We start from the raw sequence: 20,347 nt of genomic DNA, 5'->3' as shown, positions 1-20,347 counted from the left end.
GCCTCGCCATAGCGAAAACCCAGCCACCGCCCTCTGTTCCAGGGAGACTTGGCTCTGGTGGCCCTCTTGATGGCAGCACAGGTTTCACAGTCATGTGTGACCTGTGCGATGGCTTCTATGGTCAAGTCCACCCCTCGGTCACGAGCCCACCTGTACGTAGCATCTCTCCCTAGATGTCCTGATGTTTCATGGGCCCATCGAGCTACAAACAGTTCACCTTTTCGCTCCCAGTCTAGATCCACTTGAGCTATATCAATCCTGGCAGCCTTGTCTGCATGCTCATTGTTTTGATGTTCTTCATTAGCATAACTCTTAGGTACGTGAGCATCAACATGACGTACCCTCAGAGGCATGTTCTCCACCCGAGCAGCAATGTCCTGCCACAGTGAGGCAGCCCAAATAGGCTTGCCCCTGCGTTGCCAATTGGTCTTCTTCCACTGCTGTAGCCATCCCCACAAGGCATTAGCCACCATCCAAGAATCTGTGTAAAGATAAAGTACTGGCCACTTTTCTCTTTCAGCAATTTCTAGAGCAAGTTGGATGGCTTTCACCTCTGCATATTGACTTGATTCACCTTCTCCTTCAGTAGTCTCAACAACTTGTCGTGTAGGACTCCATACAGCAGCTTTCCACTTCCGATGGCTTCCTACTACACGACATGATCCATCAGTAAACAGAGCATAAGGCCTTTCATCTTCAGGTAACTCGTATGGTGGTGCCTCTTGGGCACGAACCACTTCCTCAGGCGATGCTCCAAAATCCCTGCCTTCTGGCCAGTCCATAATCTCTTCCAGAATTCCTGGGTGGATTGGTTTTCCCAGTCGAACTCGCTGTGTAATCAGTGCTACCCACTTACTCCATGTAGCACTGGTGGCATGATGTGTACAAGGGATGTTTCTTCTGAACATCCAATGCAGCACAGGCAGCCTTGGTGCTAAGAGGAGAGTTGCTTCTGTACCCACTACTTCTGATGCAGCTCAAACTCCCTCATAGGCTGCTAAGATCTCCTCGGTTGGTGTATAGTGGGCTTCTGATCCTCAATATCCTCTACTCCAAAATCCCAACGGCCGACCTCGGGTTTCACCTGGTGTCTTCTGCCAGAGGCTCCAATCAAGACCATGCTCCCCAGCTGCGGTGTAAAGGATATTCTGCACCGATGGTCCTGTGCGAATGGGCCCAAGTGCCACTGCACAAGCTATCTCTTGTTTGATCTGTTCGAAAGCTTGTTGCTGATCACTACCCCATTCAAATTGATTCTTCTTTCGAGTTACTCGATAGAGAGGGCTGACAAGCTGACTGTAGCCTGGAACATGCATTTTCCAGAACCCCACAGGGCCTAGAAAGGATTGTGTCTCTTTCTTATTGGACGGTGGAGACATGGCTGTTATCTTGTTGACCACGTCCATAGGTACATGACGGCGTCCATCCTGCCACTTTATTCCCAAGAACTGAATTTCTTGCGCAGGTCCTTTGACTTTGCTTTTCTTTATAGCAAACCCAGCCTTTAAGAGTATTTGAATGATTTTTTCTCCCTTCTTGAACACTTCCTTTGCTTTATCGCCCCACACAATGATGTCATCAATGTACTGGAGATGTTCAGGGGCCTCACCCTTTTCCAGTTCACTCTGAATTAGTCCATGACAAATGGTGGAGCTATGCTTCCACCCCTGGGGCAATCGATTCCACGTGTATTGAACACCCCTCCAGGTGAAAGCAAATTGTGGCCTGCACTCTGCTGCCAATGGGATTGAGAAGGACGCATTGGCGATGTCAATAGTAGCGTACCATTTAGCTGCCTTTGACTCCAGCTCATACTGGAGCTCTAGCATGTCTGGTACAGCAGCACTCCGTGGTGGCGTCACTTTGTTCAGGCCACGATAGTCCACAGTTAATCTCCATCCTCCATCAGATTTTGGCACTGGCCATATGGGGCTGTTAAAAGGTGAGTGTGTTTTGCTGATCACTCCCTGGATCTCCAGCTGGTGAATCAGTTCATGAATGGGACCCAGGGAGTCTCGGTTTGTACGATACTGCCATCGGTGCACTGTTCTAGTAGCAATTGGCACCTGTTGTTCTTCAACCTGCAGTAATCCCACAACGAAAGGACTTTCTGAAAGGCCAGGCAGGGTAGACAGCGGTCTGATCTTCTCTGTATTCACCGTGGCCACACCAAAAACCCATCTATAACCCTTTGAATCCTTGAAGTACCCTCTCTTGAGGTAATCAATACCAAGAATGCAAGGGGCTTCTGGTCCAGTCACAATGGGATGTCTTTCCCACTTGTCCCCTGTTAGGCTCACATCAGCTTCTAATATAGACAGCTCCTGGCAGCCTCCTGTCACTCCAGAAATCCAAAGAGATTCAGCACCTCTATGCCCTGCTGGCATCAATGTACACTGCGCCCCTGTGTCTACCAGCGCCTTGTATTTCTGTGGCTTTGATGTGCCAGGCCATCGAATCCACACAGTCCAATATACTCTGTCATCCCTCTCCTCCTCCTGGCCGAAGGCAGGGACCCTCTACTCCTGGTCCTCATCAGAGCATTCACTGTCTGATCTGGGTAGTACCTGGCCAGAGGTCCCCTCATCGGGATCAAGGGGTGTAACCTCAATTCTTTTTCTCCTGAGAGATCGTTGATTACTTTCTTGGCTTTTTACAGCAGATACCTTTGCTGTTTTCTTAAATGATCCCTTTTTAGTTGTTGTTTTTCCTTTCAGTTCACATACCCGAGCTTCCAGTTTGTAAGTGGGTTCACCATCCCACTTCCTCATGTCCTCCCCCTGGTCACGAAGGAAAAACCAGAGTATTCCACGTGGTGTGCGTCTGGGGCTCCCTTTCCCTCCGATTGAGGCAGGAGGGGACAGATTTCTTGGAGTAGACCTGGTCAATGAGGCACTGGCGAGTGGAAATGAGTTAGTACAGAGGTTATCTTCAAAATTCTGGAGCCAGGCTGACACAATCTCCACAGGCCGTGCGTCCTCATCCAAATAGTACATCATTGCTAGGCTGTTGGAATACGATGCTGGAGCGCCTTGGATCACTTTCTTCCACATGGCCCGTGTGCATGGGACATCTTCTGGATCTGTGGAGACACTTTGATCATCTAAATCACTATAGATAACTTCCAACACCGCTAATTCTCTTAAGTATTGGATTCCTTCATCTGCCGTATTCCACTTCCCTGGAGAACTCATAAGGTCCTCCTTGCATGGGTACCTGGCCCTCACACTTAGCAGGAGTCGTCTCCAGAGGCTGCATATGCCTGTCTCCTTTGCAATGCCTTTCTCAATACCTCTGTTTCTAGCAATGGGTCCCAATTGTTGGGCCTCTTTGCCTTCCAGCAGTTGGCTGTCAGCCCCATTATCCCAGCACCGGAGCAGCCAAGCAGCAATTCGCTCTCCTGGCTGGCGACTATAATCCTTGCGTATGTCTCTCAGTTCTGCTGAGGTCAAGGACCGAGTAGTCTCTGCTTCTTGTCTAATCTCACTCACATCCTCTGATCTCCCACTTGATGGACCAGCCTCTTGATCATAATCTTCCTCATCCCTTATCAATCGATGAGAGGGACCTGTTGACCTCCTTGTCCACTGCTTCTTTTTTACAACTGGGGCAATCTCTCTGGTTGCTGTCTGGGTCCCCATCTCCACCATGGTATCTTCAGGTAGTGTTTGGGTGCCTGCCTCAGCCATAGTCCTCATAGAATATTGAACTGTGGCTCGGTAAGCACAGGCCAGGCCCCAGTAAAGTGCAAGAAGTTGTTTGTTCTCATTGGGATAAGCGAGGCACCCTTTTATCAGATGGCGAGTTAGTTTAGTAGGATCGCTCGCCTCTTCTGGGGTAAAGTCCCAGGCTATGGGAGGTGATAACCGTCCTAGGAATCTGCCCAAGTCCTTCCACACACCCTGCCACCCAGGGACTGACCGCTTCAAGTCACACTTCAATATATCCCCACCCAAAGACTGTCTCTTTTCATGCCATGATGGAATCAAACTCCACAAAACCCGCAACATGCCAGTAATGTTGATTAGGAGTACTAGGGAGCTCACATATGGATGGATCAAAATCTTGGGGGCCTGCATAATAAAATTCTCTACACTCATTTCAGGTGGGGAGACAGAAATGATGACCTCTCTGGCATAGCTCCCACAGAACAGCAGCCCTACAAGCAGGAGAAAGAGACACGTAGCCACTATTTGCTTCAGCATGTTCCTAAACAAATGAAGTATTTCCAAAACAAAGCAGAAATTATCAGCAAGCCATGTGACCAGCACAGAAGCCTGTATCATAAGCAAGCTTATAAAAAAAAACAAACCTGCAGAAACTACAGCTATGTTATATTTTCGATTTCCCGGCCAATGCACCAAAAAGGACTGTGGTGGTTTGGCTCTGGCCTGGAGGCCAGATACCCACCAAGCCGCTCTATCACTCCCCCTCTTAAGTGAACAGGGGAAGAAGGGAAAGAAACTATAACAGAAGCCGGGGATAAGATAGGAGCAATTTAATAACACTAATAAGCAAACAGCAAATAGACCGTGCGGAAGCAAAGAAAGCAGAGAGAGAGATGTTAGTCTCTACTTCCCATCAGCAGGACGGTGGTCGGTCTCAGGAAGCTTGGTGGTTCCTTGGGAGGATAAACGCCATGGACGAATCCCCAAACTTCCTTCTTTCACGTCCTTCTTATACCTGAGCTGACGTCATATGGTATGGAATACCTCTTTGGCCAGTCTGAGTCAGCTGGCTCAGTTGTGTCCCCTCCCAAGATCCTGCCCACCCCTCAATGTACTCCTGGGGCAGGGAAATGTTGAAAGGACACAGCTCGGATACCGAATTCAGCTGTAGCCAAAACACTGCTGTGTTATCAACTACTGCTGCAAAAAAACCCACAGCACTAGAACGATGCTGTAAGGAGAATTAACTCCACCTCCGTTCAACCCAATACACTGAGCCTTGAATGAAGTAACTCCACCTATGAGTGCAGCAGTACCAGACATGATGGAACTCCAATATGAGCTGGAATCCAAGGAGGCCAAATGGTATGCTACCAGAGACATTGCTAATGCCTTTTTCTCTATTCCCATAGCAGAGGAATGCAGGCCTCAGTTTGCTTTCACCTGGAGAGGTGTCCAGTACACTTTCAACAGGCTGCCAATGGGCTGGATCCACAGCTCCAGCACCTGTCATGCAGTGATCCATGAAACTCTGGAGAAAGATGGTGCTCCAGAACACATCCAGTTCATCAATGTCGTAGGGTTGGAAGGGTAAGGCCAAAAAGCCTCCTCCCTCCCCCCTGTGAGTAGAGGGAAAGAAAATTGAAGGGAAATAAAAATAACCTCACAGCTGAATTAGCAAAGCAGTGGGTGCTGTATATTTACAAAGCAACATAGGACATGCAGGGGAATATATATACAGAATTTACAGTATTTACAATATATACAGAAATATACAACAAAGTAGCACAGAAATGAGAGTTCCCCCCTCTGCTGAGGGGGTTCCCCACCTCTGCTCCCCCTTCTCTCCCCCTTTCCCCAGAGAGGGTTAGAAAGAGAGAAAAGAGAAAAAAGTTAGAAGCAGTTATGTGTTAATTGGAAAGCAGTTAATACAGGCCTTGCAGTTTATCAGTTTCAAGGTCAAGCCTTGGCCGAAAGCCCAGAACGCTGTGAGCTGCAAAGCCACTGAAAGAGGGAAGACAGACTGACTAGAAAAGTGCAGGAATGCCCATGATACTGTGCTGCACTCCCAGTTCAGAAGGTGCTTCCTCCCAATCTACCAATGAAATTAGTTTAGATCTGTCTTTTCGTTTACAAACATCTGACTACCATATTCCCTTTCTTAAGGGGACAGCCTCAAACGGTCACAGTCCACCCCTTCTAAACAATTTAATTGGCTGTTCATACTGTCCATCCAATCCAAAACAATATTTACAGTTCGTGAGTAAAGTTCATAGTCCATAGTCCATTCTGGCTATGCTCAGATGTAGATGATTCAAAAGTCCAACAAAATCAGAAAATGAGAAAAATGGAAAACAGTTCATTTCTTTGCCGACGAAGCAAAGAAAAGGGAAACAGATTCTCAGGGTCTCTTAGTTGACTCAGGGCTCTCAGGGATCTCAGGGTTCATGCACCGCAGATTCCTCGTTGACTCTTCCCTTGGACGTGATGTAGCTGTACAACAGTTTGAAATTAAACTCTTTCAGCTAAAGTTAAATTCCTTTGTGGAATACACTGAATTTCACCATTCTCTTGCATTACCCAATAAGTGTGACCCGGACCTTCAGCTGAAACCACCCCTCGGACAGGTTTAGCCTCTCCTGAGGGCGAAAATACCCAGTTTTACCTAACAGGTTCTTTTCTCTAACAACAGGAACTCTATCACCTTCTACTTTCTGTAGCAAATCTGAATGTGCCGGTCCAGCTCGGTTCACTGAGCTTCTACTATTTACCAGCCAGGTTGCTTGTGCTAAATGCTTTTCCCAGTTTTTCAAAGATCCACCTCCCATGGCTTTAAGAGTGGTCTTCAACAAACCGTTGTAGCGTTCAATCTTCCTTGAAGCTGGTGCATAGTAGGGAATATGGAATATCCACTCAATACCGTGCTCTTTTGCCCAGTTCTTGACAAGGTTGTTCTTGAAATGAGTTCCGTTGTCTGACTCAATCCTCTCTGGAGTTCCGTGTCTCCACAGGATTTGTCTCTCCAGACCGAGAATGGTGTTCCATGCAGTTGCATGTGGAACTGAATAAGTTTCCAACCATCCAGTGTTTGCCTCTACCATAGTAAGCACGTATTGCTTACCAGAACGAGAACGTGGTAGAGTGATGTAGTCAATCTGCGAACTGACTGGAGTCTCCTTCTCAATCCTTCACCTCTGCAACTCGGCGTCTTGGACTCCACACTGCAGACTTCCACCTTCACTTGTTTCCACCAAGACAACAGGAACTGTCTGTCAACAAAGCATATTTCTTTTCATCACCAGAAAGGTCATTGTAAGGAGGAGCTTCCTCAGCACGAGTTACTTTCTCCTCTGGAGGTTTAGCACAGTTGGTACCTTCAGGCCAACTTGAGATCACCTCCACTAGACCAGGTCTTTCAAGATTTCCCATTCGAGCTCTCTGTGTTATCAGAGCCATCCACTTAGACCATGTTGAGTCTGTGGCATGATGTGGTGTGGAGCCTTTGCATTGAACATCCAATTCAAAACTGGTAATCTGGGAACTAAGAGAAGATGTGATTCAGTTCCAATCACTTCAGAAGATGCTTTTACTCCTTCATAGGCAGCCAGAATCTCTTTCTCTGTTGGAGTATAATTAGCCTCTGAACCTCTGTAACCTCGACTCCAGAAACCAAGAGGTCGTCCACGTGTCTCACCTGGAGCTTTTGCCACAAGCACCAGGTTGGACCATTGTCACTTGCAGCCATGTACAAAATGTTCTTAATGTCTGGACCATCTCGGACAGGTCCCAGACCCATCGCTTGAACTACTTCTTGCTTTATCTGGTGAAAGGATGCTTGTTGTTCAGGTCCCCAGTGGAAATGGTTTCTCTTTCGAGTCACATCATACAGAGGTTTCACAATCTGACTGTATCCCGGAATGTGCAGTCTCCAAAATCCCACTATCCCCAAGAAATGAAGGGTCTCTTGCTTGTTTGTGGGATTTGCCATGGTAGAGACTCTATTTACCACATCCACTGGAATGTGTCGGCGTCCATCCTGCCACCGCACTCCCAGAAACTGAATCTCCGTGGTAGGTCCTTTCACCTTGTCTCGCTTGATGGCAAAACCTGCATTCAGAAGAATGTCAATGATTTTGTTACCTTTCTTGAAGACTTCCTCAGCAGTTTTACCCCAGACGATGATATCATCGATAAACTGGATGTGTTCTGGAGCAACGCCTTCCTCCAGGGCATCGTGGATCACTGCATGACAGATGCTTGAGTTGTGGATCCAGCCCATTGGCAATCTGTTGAAAGTGTACTGGATTCCTCCCCAGGTGAAAGCGAACTGAGGCCTGCATTCCTCTGCTATGGGAATAGAGAAAAATGCATTAGCAATGTCTATGGTAGCATACCATTTGGCCTCTTTGGATTCCAGCTCATACTGTAGTTCCATCATGTCTGGTACTGCTGCACTCATAGGTGGTGTCACTTCATTTAGGGCTCGGTAGTCGACCGTCAGACGCCAGTCTCCATTCTGCTTCCGCACAGGCCGCACTGGACTGTTGAAAGGTGAATGAGTTTTGCTGATGACTTTCTGACTCTCCAACTGACGAATCAGATTCTGAATGGGCAACAAAGAGTCACGGTTGGTTCTGTATTGTCTGTGATGCACAGTCTGAGAAGCAACCGGCAATTTAATGTGCTGTATCTTGTGTTGCGCCACAACTGCAGATTCATCAGAAAGTTCAGGTCTGGCAGACAGCTTCAATTTTTGTCCATCAATTTCTATAGAAGCTACTCCAAAAGCCCATTTGTAACCTCTAGGGTCTTTGAAATGCCCTTCTCTCAGAAAATCAATTCCCAAAATACAGGGTGCATCAGGTCCGGTCACAACTGTATGCTTCCTCCATTGTTTACCAGTTAAACTTATATTAACCTCTACCTTACTTAACTCTTGAGATCCACCAGTGACTCCCAAAATAGTTATAGACTCTGATCCTTGATAATTTGATGGCATTATGGTGCACTGAGCTCCTGTGTCAACCAAGGCCCTGTACTTCTGAAATTGTGAAGTGCCAGGCCACTGGATGTACACATCCCAATAGATTCTATTATCTCTGTTATCCCTCTCCTCCCCCTGGCGGGAGGCAGGGCACCCCTAGTTATGGGGAACATGCCCACATGTGCATTGCACACAGTGTGCAGTGTTATAACTTTGCGTGTTATAACTGGAGCCACTGTTGGAGCTACTAGAGTTGTTCTGGGGAACTGTGGAAGTAACAGCTACCCTTCTGGTATTGCTACCTCGGGTTCTGCCACTTTGCAATTCCCTCAGTCTCCTGAAAAGATTAGAAGTTGGTTGGCCATCGCAGCGGTTCATGTTCTCGCCAAACTGATCACGCAGAGTTATCCAAATAGTTCTATGTGACCAAAAAAAACCCAAAAGAAAAGACATGAACAAACAAACAAAACCATAAACTAAAAAATCTACAAAATTGTTTCAGTTAAATACATATTTAGCAGTATTATATCTTCGCTGGAAAGCATCAGTTTGCTTTGTAACACTTAGAGGGCTCCATTGCCATGTAATACTGCAAAATAGGGTAATTTGACATCTTCACATACTCTGACATCTATCGTAATTTAATTCAGACCTTATATTAGCTTTGTTTATGCAGATTTAACTGTATACAGAATCTTTCAAGCTAGTTAAAAGGTCTGATGACATAGCTTTAGTATTGTGACACGAAGCAAAATTTCTACAAACCTGCTATTTAGTGGAATTCACACCATAAATGTGACAGTATTCTCAGTTCCCAGATTTCATAAGCATGAAGAGTGGTACAGAAGCAAAATGTTTAAATATTAACTTAGAATAGAATTAACCAAGTTGGATAAGACCTTTGAGATCATCAAGTCCAACCTATCATCCAACACTATCTAATCAACTAAACCATGGCACCAAGCGCCTCATCAGTCTCTTCCTAAACACCTTAATAATATCTCATGATTTTCTGAACGCTTCACTGTCCTTCCGGTGTGTCTGTGTGAAAATTACAGCATTGCAGTTCAGCTTCTTCTCTTTCAAAAGCTAATATACAGAGGCTGGGGCAGAGCATCACCTCCAAACATCAAATCTAATGTGGTGGAAGAAACTTAAGAGTCTCCCTTTTTCTTCCTTCCACAGGATTCAAGTGCAATTCAGCTCCTTTCTAGAAACATGAAAACAAGAATAAAAATAGCAAAGGGCTAGCATCACAAATTTGATTTGAAAGAAGCAGCACAGGTGTGGTAACAATCCACATAGCAACGTTTTTTCATCTAGAAGAAGATGCTGGTTTAAAGGCAAAAGTGAGGGCTACCACACTGAAAAATAAGAGACTAAAGAATGATTGCAGCTTCACAGATGGTTCCCTTAGGATCCCATGTGCACAGCAAAAGGAAAGGGGATCTGGAATGGAACTGGAAGTGAGGCATGCATAGAAACAAATTTGGGTCAAAGACAGAATTTTGTTGAAGTCAGATGTGGTTTTGCTTGTTTAATTATTTTTTAAACTATTATTTTGAAGGAGAAGGCAAGAAGAAAGCCAAGACAAATAATAAGCAGAGGAAAAACTGAACGAAAATAATGAGGTGGAAGTTTTGCAGGAAGTGGGGGAAATAGAGTGGATGGACATTTTTGCATCTCCAACAAGAAAAGTAGGCACTTATCTGAGGGAAAACAAGAAACAGACAATGAAGCAAAAATGAACATTCCTTATAATCTGGCAGCATTTTCTGGAAAGAAACTGGCATATTCCTGTGCATAAAGATCCTCCACAAGAGCTTCTGTGAGACAGACCAAAATTACGTTGCTCATGTAATCTGGAAACTCTTCTAAAACCATCAAAGATGAGAATGAAAAATCTCTTTCATAAACAATAAATGGGTCAGCACTGAGAGTTAAAAGCCATTTAACCTCAGCACTACCACCAGCACTCTGATGGAGAAGCTGACCACAAGATCTTACTTACTCCCTGTTCCTTCACTCTGTGAATTAACACGTGCTTTATGGGTCAAAATGCTTTCCTCATCTCGGTTCATCAAGAGCATAAAGAAATTAGCCATAACCATTTTAGCTCACAAATTGGGCAACCCCCAAGAAATGTCTTTGATGGGATCAATACTTTGCGGTGCATTTTCAGACACCTGATTTGAGCTCGCCAAAGTGAAGCTACTGTCAGTATGATCTCTTTCTCAACTGCCTTTCCTTGCAGTAGAATGGGAGTACCCTGTTGCTCCACCCAGTAGCCTTCATTAGTTTCATTACAGCAAACTGTACTCTAGTCTCTACAGGATTCAGTGTCAAGAAACTCATTCCAAAGGTTGCTATTGGACTGTGTGTTCTAGAGCATGCTAAATGACCTCCCTATTGAAAAAGGAGAAACTACCCATATTGCTGAGTTTCTTTCATAGCCTTGGTGATAATGGACTCTGTAAATAAAGAGTATTGTTATGAATATGAATCTTTATTCTTGAAGAAGGAGCTAATTTTCCAAAATAAGAGAAAAAGAAAATAAGTATCATTAAAAGAATGGGGTGTTAAGAGTAAGAAAACAAATTTTATGTCATCTTACATTACTTTTCTTGTACTAGTAAGTCTCCTGTCTAAAATAAGAAAATAAGATTTTTTAAATGAAATTAATTACTGTAGCGCTACTAAGGGTAGAATAGTTTGAAGTGAAAAATATGTATGGGATATATTAAAGTTCCAGCAAATTTAAAAGAAATAGGCAGGAAGGAAGGAAAATCATTGAATGAATCACACTCCCTTGGGTAACAGTGTCAACAGACTTGAAATTATCATGTTGCATAGGACAAACAGATGAGCCAATTGATGAGTAACTGACAAAAACTTTTTTGCCTGAACACTGAACTGGCAAACAGCTCCTTTTTCTATAATAAAGATGTGAAGTAATCACTACCATCTCTCTGAAAGTCAGAGCTATAAGGAAGGACATAAAAGAGCAGATGGCATGTTACGATGGTGTCTTAACAAATGTAAGAAGACATACTATTGCAACAATGTTTCTTCATGGTCAAATTTAATTTTGGCCTTTTTACTTTATGGCCCATATTTCTGGCATGGTTTAGCCCAGGAGATTCGACCTGGGCCCTAAGCTGACAGTAGAGGCCAGCTTTGAAACAGCTAGATCTTTGAAGCTTCATCTCTCCACCTTGTCATGATCTTCCAAATTGATTTTTATTATTTTTTTCTTGCTTAGGCAAGGAATTGATGGATCAGATGTATTTCACTGTGATTGTTTTTATGATTGCTTTCCTACCTTGAGGTGATGCCAGCAATTCCCTTCCCAAAGCAGCACTTCTGTTAACCCTGGAAAGTGCTTGCACAGGTCTAGCAGTGAGTTATTAGAACAATACCACAATTCTAATGTGAAAAGTAACTATAGCCAGAAATAATTTGGTACTGCCAAAGGATTGCTACAAACATATCTGCAAAACCCAAGAGGAATATGGAGGATAAACAGAAGCCAGTAGAGAGCTAGTGGGGATATTCCTTTTTTTAACTGTGACTTTTCTGAAAACTTAACATTTTTCTCTTAAATGAGATTTGTAGATCTGCACTACAGAAAAATTTCAAGATGGTTCATGTGACATTATGCAGCATAAGAATTTAGCTATGATTTACCAACTGTAGTGTGGGAATAGAAGATAAGAGGCTCCCAAATAAGGTGTAAGAGTGGTTGTAGCCTAGCTGTAATGTGGTAGTATGCTAACTTAGTAGTAGAGACAGAAATACAAATGGTGAAGTGAGAGGAAGATAGAAAACAAATCAATGCAGCAAATGCTCCAAATAAAAAAGACAAATTACTAATCAGCGATAAAATTGGACATGTTGGAACAGGTCCAGTAGAGATCCAAAAAATTGATCAGAGGGGTGGAACTTCTGCTATGAAGAAAGGCTGAGAGATTTGAGTTTGCTCAGCCTGGAGAAGAGGAGGAGGCTCATAAGAAAGATGAGGACAAGCTTCCAACCCAAAGTATTCTATGATTCTATGACCTGACCTGCTTTACTTTCCAGACATTCTAATTCCTTATGTCAATAGATGGAATACACTATCATCCTCATTCTTGAAGAATATGACGTGCCTGAGGGCAGTGACGTAGCTGGGGGAGGGGTCGCTGAGGAAACCACGTGCAAACCAAACAGACCCCAGTGCATGGCTGAAGAGAGGAGGCAGCTTGAGGAGAACAGCTCAGCCTTCTTACTGACAGGGGAAAAAAAAAAAAAAAAAAAAAAAAAGCCAGGTGGAGAGGGTGGTTACTGCAAGATGGTTACTACTAGAGCAAAGGCTAACAGAAGAACAGTGGGCACCCAAACAGAGACCACACACAAGCATGCAGATGTTCAGGTAGATGGCTGCAGTGAGTGCTGGAACCTGGCACTCGATATGGAGGATGGAAGGAACAACTCCTGTGTTAGCTGTGAGCAGATCAGTGATCTGATGAGCATGGTGGTTGAACTAAAAGAAGAGGTGGAAAGGCTAAGAGCTATAAGAGATGGCGAATGGAAAATTGACTATTCCCATAATCTAACCTCTTCAAAACCAGAACAGGGGGTAACTCTTAGTGGAACAGGGAGTTTGATACCTTCCCAGCAGCAAGCCTCTCAACCCCCCTGTAGTAACCCACATGAGCAGGGCCAATGGGAACAGGTCTCTGCCCAACGGAAGAAATGCAAACAGAGAAAGTCTGCTACTTTGAGCAGCACGCTGCCTACAGTGCAATTACAGAACAGGTATGAGGCTCTGCAGGAGGAACAGGTCATTGGTAAGGTCGAGGACTCAAGAAGGTCAGAAGCTGCTCCAATGACAGGTTGCCTCAGGCCAGCCATCAAAACTTACCCAGAAAAGAAACCTCGTAGGGTCATCGTTATAGGAGACTCCCTGCTGAAGGGAACAGAGGGCCCAATATGCAGACCAGACCCATTTCATAGAGAGGTCTGCTGCCTCCCTGGTGCCCAAGTAAAAGACATTGTAGATAAAATTCCCAACCTCGTGAGTCCTTCAGACTACTACCCACTTCTGGTCTTTCAGGTGGGTAGTGACGATGCAACAATGAGAGGCTCACAATCAATTAAAAAAGATTTCAGAACCTTAGGGCAACTGCTAAAGGAATCAGGGGCTCAAGTTGTGTTCTCTACTATCCCTCTAACGTCAGCAATGGATGAGGACACACTGAGGAAGGGCAAACAGGTCAATTCATGGCTCAGGGGCTGGTGCAATCGACAGGGCTTTGAGTTCTACAATCATGGATTGGTTTTCAAGACATCAGAGCTGAAAACAACTTATGGGACACACTTGTCCCAGAGGGGGAAAAGAATCCTGGGGCAGGAATTGGCAGGACTCATTGATAGGGCTTTAAACTAGATTTGAAGGGGGAAGGGGTTAATAGTCTCCTGCTGGCCAGTGACAAACAGAGGGGCAGCTCACCAGCAGCAGAGAGAAGGAGAGCTGGTAAGGGCTCTCAACTTGCTGCCCTGAGGCAAGCCACGAATGATCCACCAGGACATTCTGTGGAAACCGAGGGGAATTGGCACAAGAGGACGACAGGGCCAGCCCAGCTGAAGTGCTTCTATGCGAATGCGCGCAGCTTGGGCAACAGACAGGATGAGTTAAGGGCCACTGTGCTGCTGGGATGCCACGACATAGTGGCTGTTACTGAAACTTGGTGGAATGATTCCCATGACTGGAATGTAGGGATAGATGGGTATAAATGCTTTAGGAAGGATAGGCAGGGAAGGAGAGGAGGACGTGTTGCCCTCTATGTCAAGAACCAGTTGGAATCAGTGGAGCTCCACCTGGGGAGGGATGATGAGCTGGTTGAGAGTGTATGGGTTAAAATTAAAGGCAGGACAGGGGACGGAGATATTACTGTAGGGGTCTCCTACAGGCCACCTGACCAGCAGATCCAAGCAGATGAGGCCCTCCACAGGCAAATAGAAGCGGCTTCCAGGTCACAAGCCCTGGTCCTGATGGGTGATTTCAACCACCCGGACATCTGCTGGAGGGACAACACAGCAAGGCACCAGCAATCCAGGATGTTCCTGGACTGCATAGAAGACAACTTCCTCCTCCAAATGGTAGAGGAACCAACAAGAAATGGTGCTATGCTGGACCTTGTTGTCACCAACAGGGAAGGGCTGGTAAGCAACGTGAGGCTCAGAGACAGCCTTGGCTGCAGTGACCATGAAGCAGTTGAATTTAATCTCCTCAGGGCAATCAGGAGGAAGTATTCCAAGCTTACGACCCTAGACTTCAGGCGTGCAGATTTTGATCGCTTCAGGGATCTGATAGCCAGTGTCGTGGGACAAAGCCCTGGAGGGAAGAGGGACCCAGGACAGCTGGTCAGTATTCAAGGACCACCTCCTCTGTATCCAGGAGCTCTGTATACCAATGTCGAGGGTTGAAGGGGAAGGCCGCAAAGCCTTCTTCCCCCCCTGTAAGTAAAGGGAAGGAAATTGAAAGGGAAAAAAACCGCAGCCGGATTAGCAAAGGAATGTGCTATATTTACAAAGCAGTTTAGGAGACGCAGGGAAATATATACAGAATTTACAGTATTTACAATATATACAGAAATATACAACAAAGTGACACAGAAATGAGATTCCCTTCCCCTGTCTGGAGGGAGGGTTTCCCCCTCTACCCCCTTCTCTCCCCTTTTTCCCCAAAGAGGGTTAGAAAGAGAGAAAAAGGAATAATTTGTTAATTAGAAGCAGTTATATGTCTTAGTAGAGGCCTTATCTTTGCTCAAGGTCAGTCTGGCCAAAAGTCCAGAAGCTGTGAGCTGCCAACAGAAAGGGGGAGAAGTGCAAGGCTGCCCAGGAGTCTCTGCTGTACTCCCAGTTCAAAGGTGCTTTCCACCAATCTACGAATGAAATTAGTTTAGATCTGTCTTTCGTTTATAAACATTCAGCTACAATGTCCCCTTTCTTAAAGGGACAGCCTCAAACGGTGACAACCAAAAAAGAGAAAAGCAGGTAAGAATGCTAGGAGGCCTGCCTGGATTAGCAAGGAGCTACTGGACACGCTATTACTTAAAAAGAAACTTCTACAGGAAGTGGAGAGAAGGAGAGGTAGAACGGGGGTATATAAGGAAGCTACCCGAGCAGCAAGAGTCCTGGTTAGGAAAGCCAAAGCAGAGTTTGAATTGAATCTAGCCAGGGAGGTTAAAGGGAACACTAAGAACTTCTACAGGTATATTAATGGGAAGAAGAAGACTAGGGAAGGTGTGGGCCCCCTCAGAAAGGAAAATGGTGACATGGTCACAAGTGATGAAGAAAAGGCTGAGGTACTTAATAACTTCTTTACCTCAGTCTTCACTGCAAGGGCCTCTAGCCACACTCCTGATGTAACGGAAGACAATGACAGGGAAGGGGAGGAAGAACTGCCCATTGTAAGTGAAGATCAGGTTTGTGATCACATGAAGAACCTGAAAGTGTTCAAGTCCATGGGACCCGACGGGATACACCCACGGGTACTGAGAGAACTGGCAGATGAGGTTGCTAAACCTCTCTCTATTCTATTTCAAAAGTCATGGCAGTCTGGGGAAGTCCCCACGGACTGGAAAAGGGGAAACATTACCCCCACTTTCAAAAAGGGTATGAAGGAGGAACCATGGAACTACAGGCCAGTCAGTCTCACCTCTAAGCCCGGAAAGATCATGGAGCAGATCCTCCTGGAGGCACTACTGGCTCAGAAGAATAGTGAAGAGGTGATTGGGAACAGTCAGCATGGCTTCGCCAAGGGCAAATCCTGCCTGACCAACCTGAGCAAAGCCTTCGACACTGTCCCGCACCACATCCTGGTCACCAAACTGGTGACACATGGGTTTGATGGGTGGACCACTAGATGGATAAGGAACTGGCTTGATGGCCGCACCCAAAGAGTGGCTGTCAATGGCTCCATGTCCCAGTGGAGGCCAGTGACAAGCGGAGTCCCTCAGGGATCAGTCCTGGGACCTGTCTTGTTCAACATCTTTGTGGGTGACATGGACAGTGGCATTGAGTGCACCCTCAGCAAGTTTGCTGATGACACCAAGCTGTGTGGTGCAGCAGACATGCTGGAGGGAAGGGAGGCCATCCAGAGGGACCTTGACAGGCTGGAGAGGTGGGTACAAGCCAACCTCATGACGTTCAATAAGAGCAAGTGCAGGGTCCTGCATCTGGGTCGAGGCAATCCCAGGCACAGATACAGGCTGGGCAGTGACTGGCTGGAAAGCAGCCCTGAGGAGAGAGACTTGGGGGTGCTGGTGGACAAGAAGCTCAACATGAGCTCTCAGTGTGCACTTGCAGCCCGCAAAGCCAATCAGATCCTGGGCTGCATCAGGCCAAGTGTGGCCAGCAGGTCGAGGGAGGTGATCCTCCCCCTCTACTCAGCCCTGGTGAGACCCCACCTGGAGTACTGTGTCCAGTTCTGGAGCCCCTATTACAAGAGGGATGTGGAGGTGCTGGAACGTGTCCAGAGAAGGGCCACAAGGATGATCAGAGGGCTGGAGCACCTCTCCTATGAGGACAGACTGAAGGAGTTGGGGCTGTTCAGTCTGCAGAAGAGAAGGCTCCGAGGTGACCTAATTGTGGCCTTCCAGTATCTGAAGGGGGCCTACAGGAAGGCTGGGGAAGGACTTCTTAGGATCTCAGGTAGTGATAGGACTAGGGGGAATGGAATGAAGCTGGAGGTGGGGAGATTCAGGCTGGATGTGAGGAGGAAGTTCTTCACCATGAGAGTGGTGAAGCCCTGGAATGTGTTGTCCAGGGAGGTGGTCGAGGCCCCGTCCCTGGAGGTGTTTAAGACCAGGGTGGATGAGGCTCTGGCCAGCCTGATCTAGTGTGGGGTGTCCCTGCCCATGGCAGGGGGGTTGGAACTAGATGATTCTTGTGGTCCCTTCCAACCCTGACTGATACTATGATACTATCACAGTATCACAGTATCACAGTATCACTTAGGTTGGAAAGGACCTCGAGGATCATCGAGTCCAACCTGACACCACAGACCCCATGACTAGACCATGGCACCAAGTGCCACGTCCAATCTCCCCTTGAACGCCTCCAGGGTCGATGACTCAACCACCTCCCTGGGCAACCCATTCCAATGCCGAATGACTCGCTCGGTGAAGAACTTCCTCCTCACCTCGAGTCTAAACCTCCCCTGGCGCAGCTTGAGACTGTGTCCCCTTGTTCTGGTGCTGGTTGCCTGGGAGAAGAGGCCAACTCCCTCCTGGCTACAACCACCTTTCAGGTAGTTGTAGAGGGCAATAAGGTCACCCCTGAGCCTCCTCTTCTCCAGGCTAAACAATCCCAGCTCCCTCAGCCTCTCCTCATAGGGCTTGTGTTCAAGGCCTCTCACCAGCCTTGTTGCCCTTCTCTGGACACGCTCAAGTGTTTCAATGTCCTTCTTAAACTGAGGAGCCCAGAACTGGACACAGTACTCAAGGTGCGGCCTAACCAAAGCAGAGTACAGGGGCACTATGACCTCCCTGCTCCTGCTGGCCACACTATTCCTAATGCAGGCCAGGATGCTATTGGCCCTCCTGGCCACCTGAGCACACTGCTGGCTCATATTCAGGTGGCTGTCGATCAGCACACCCAGGTCCCTCTCTGTCTGGGAGCTCTCCAGCCACTCCGACCCCAGCCTATAGCTCTGCATGGGATTGCCATAGCCAAAGTGCAGCACTCGGCACTTGGACTTGTTGAAAGTCATCCCACTGGACTCTGCCCATCTGTCCAGTCAGTCGAGGTCCCTCTGCAGAGCCTTTCTACCCTCTAATTGACTAACATCTGCTCCTAACTTTGTGTCATTTGCAAACTTGCTGATGACTGACTCTACCCCTTCATCCAGATCATCAACGAATATGTTGAAGAGGACAGGGCCCAGCACTGATCCCTGGGGGACACCACTGGTGACTGGCCTCCAGCTGGATGCGGCACCGTTCACGACCACTCTCTGGGCCCGGCCCTCCAGCCAGTTCCTAACCCAGCACAGAGTGTAGTGGTCCAAGCCACGGGCTGACAGCTTAGTCAGCAGTTTGCTGTGGGGGACGGTGTCAAAGGCCTTGCTGAAGTCTAGGTAGACCACATCCACAGGCCTCCCCACATCCACCAGGCGGGTCACCTGATCATAGAAAGAGATCAGGTTGGAGAGGCAGGATCTGCCCTTCCTGAATCCATGTTGGCTGGACCTGAGCCCTTGGCCATCCTTCAGGTGCGCAGTTATTGCCGCCAGGATAATCTGCTCCATCACTTTCCCTGGCACTGAGGTCAGGCTGACCAGCCTGTAGTTTCCAGGTTCCTCCATCCGACCCTTCTTGTGGATGGGGACCACGTTGGCCAGTTTCCAGTCATCTGGTACCTCACCAGTGAGCCAGGACTGGAGGAAAATGATGGAGAGTGGCCTAGCTAGCACATCAGCCAGCTCTCTCAGCACCCTAGGATGGATCCCATCTGGTCCCATGGACTTGTGGATATCCAAGTGGCTCAGCAGGTCCCGAACTAACTCCTCATGGATTTCCAGGGTATTACTCTGCTCCCCGACCCCAACGCCCAGCTCCGGAGACCACTCGTCCTGAACTCCTGCCTTGCTGTTAAAAATTGAGGCAAAGAAGGTGTTCAGGACCTCAGCTTTATCCTCATCCTCAGTAACTGTGTTCCCCTCCAGGTCCACTAGGGAGTTCAGGTTCTTCCTGCCCTTCTTCTTATTGTTAATATATTTATAAAAATGCTTTTTATTATCTTTGACTGAGGTGGCCAGCTTCAGTTCCAGCTGGGCCTTAGCCTCCCTAATTTTATTCCTACATAATCTAACAGCTTCCTTGAACATACCTCGAGAAGCCTTCCCCTCCTTCCAAAGGTGATACAGCCTCCTCTTCCCCCTTAAATCCTCCAGGAGCTGCTTGCTCATCCAGGCCGGTCGCCTTCCCCGCCGGCTTGCCTTCCGGCACATGGGAACCGCCAATTCCTGTGCCTTCAAGAGCTCCTGTTTGAAGTAGGTCCAACCCTCCTGAACCCCTCGGTTCATGAGGGCTGGTACCCAGGGGACTTTGCAGACAAGTTTTTTAAATAGGCTGAAGTTCGCCCTTCGGAAGTCCAAGGTGGAGGTTCTGTTGGTGCTCCTCCCAATCTCCCTGCATATTGAAAACTTCACTATCTCGTGGTCACTGCACCCTAGGCAGCCTCCCACGATCACATCTCCCACCAGCCCTTCCCTATTGGAGAACAGCAGGTCAAGCAGAGCCTGTCCCCTGGTAGGCTCGCTTAACAGCTGTGTCAGGAAGCAGTCCTCCATTCGCTCCAGGAATCTTCTGGACTGCCTCCTCCCTGCTGAATTAAGTTCCCAGCAGATATCTGGGAGGTTGAAGTCACCAACAAGGACAAGATCAGATGATCTTGAGACAGCCTCCAGTTGCTTGTAGAACAACTCATCAGCCGCCTCATCCTGGTTGGGTGGTCTGTAACAGATTCCAATCAGGATGTCAGACTTGTTAGGTTGTCCTCTGATTTTGACCCACAGGCTCTCAACTACCTCATCTTCCACCTCAAGTTGTGTGGCAGAGATTGACTCTCTAATATACAGAGCCACCCCTCCTCCTCTTCTCCCTCGCCTGTCCCTCCTAAAGAGCCTGTAACCCCCCATTGTAGCACT

The sequence above is a fragment of the Melanerpes formicivorus genome, unplaced genomic scaffold (genome assembly GCF_026170545.1).
Source record: "Melanerpes formicivorus ecotype bairdi unplaced genomic scaffold, bMelFor1.0.p_v2 SCAF_57, whole genome shotgun sequence".
Lineage (NCBI taxonomy): Eukaryota > Metazoa > Chordata > Aves > Piciformes > Picidae > Melanerpes > Melanerpes formicivorus.
The sequence above is the reverse complement of the archived record's forward strand: the minus strand, read 5'-3'. Positions refer to the sequence as shown.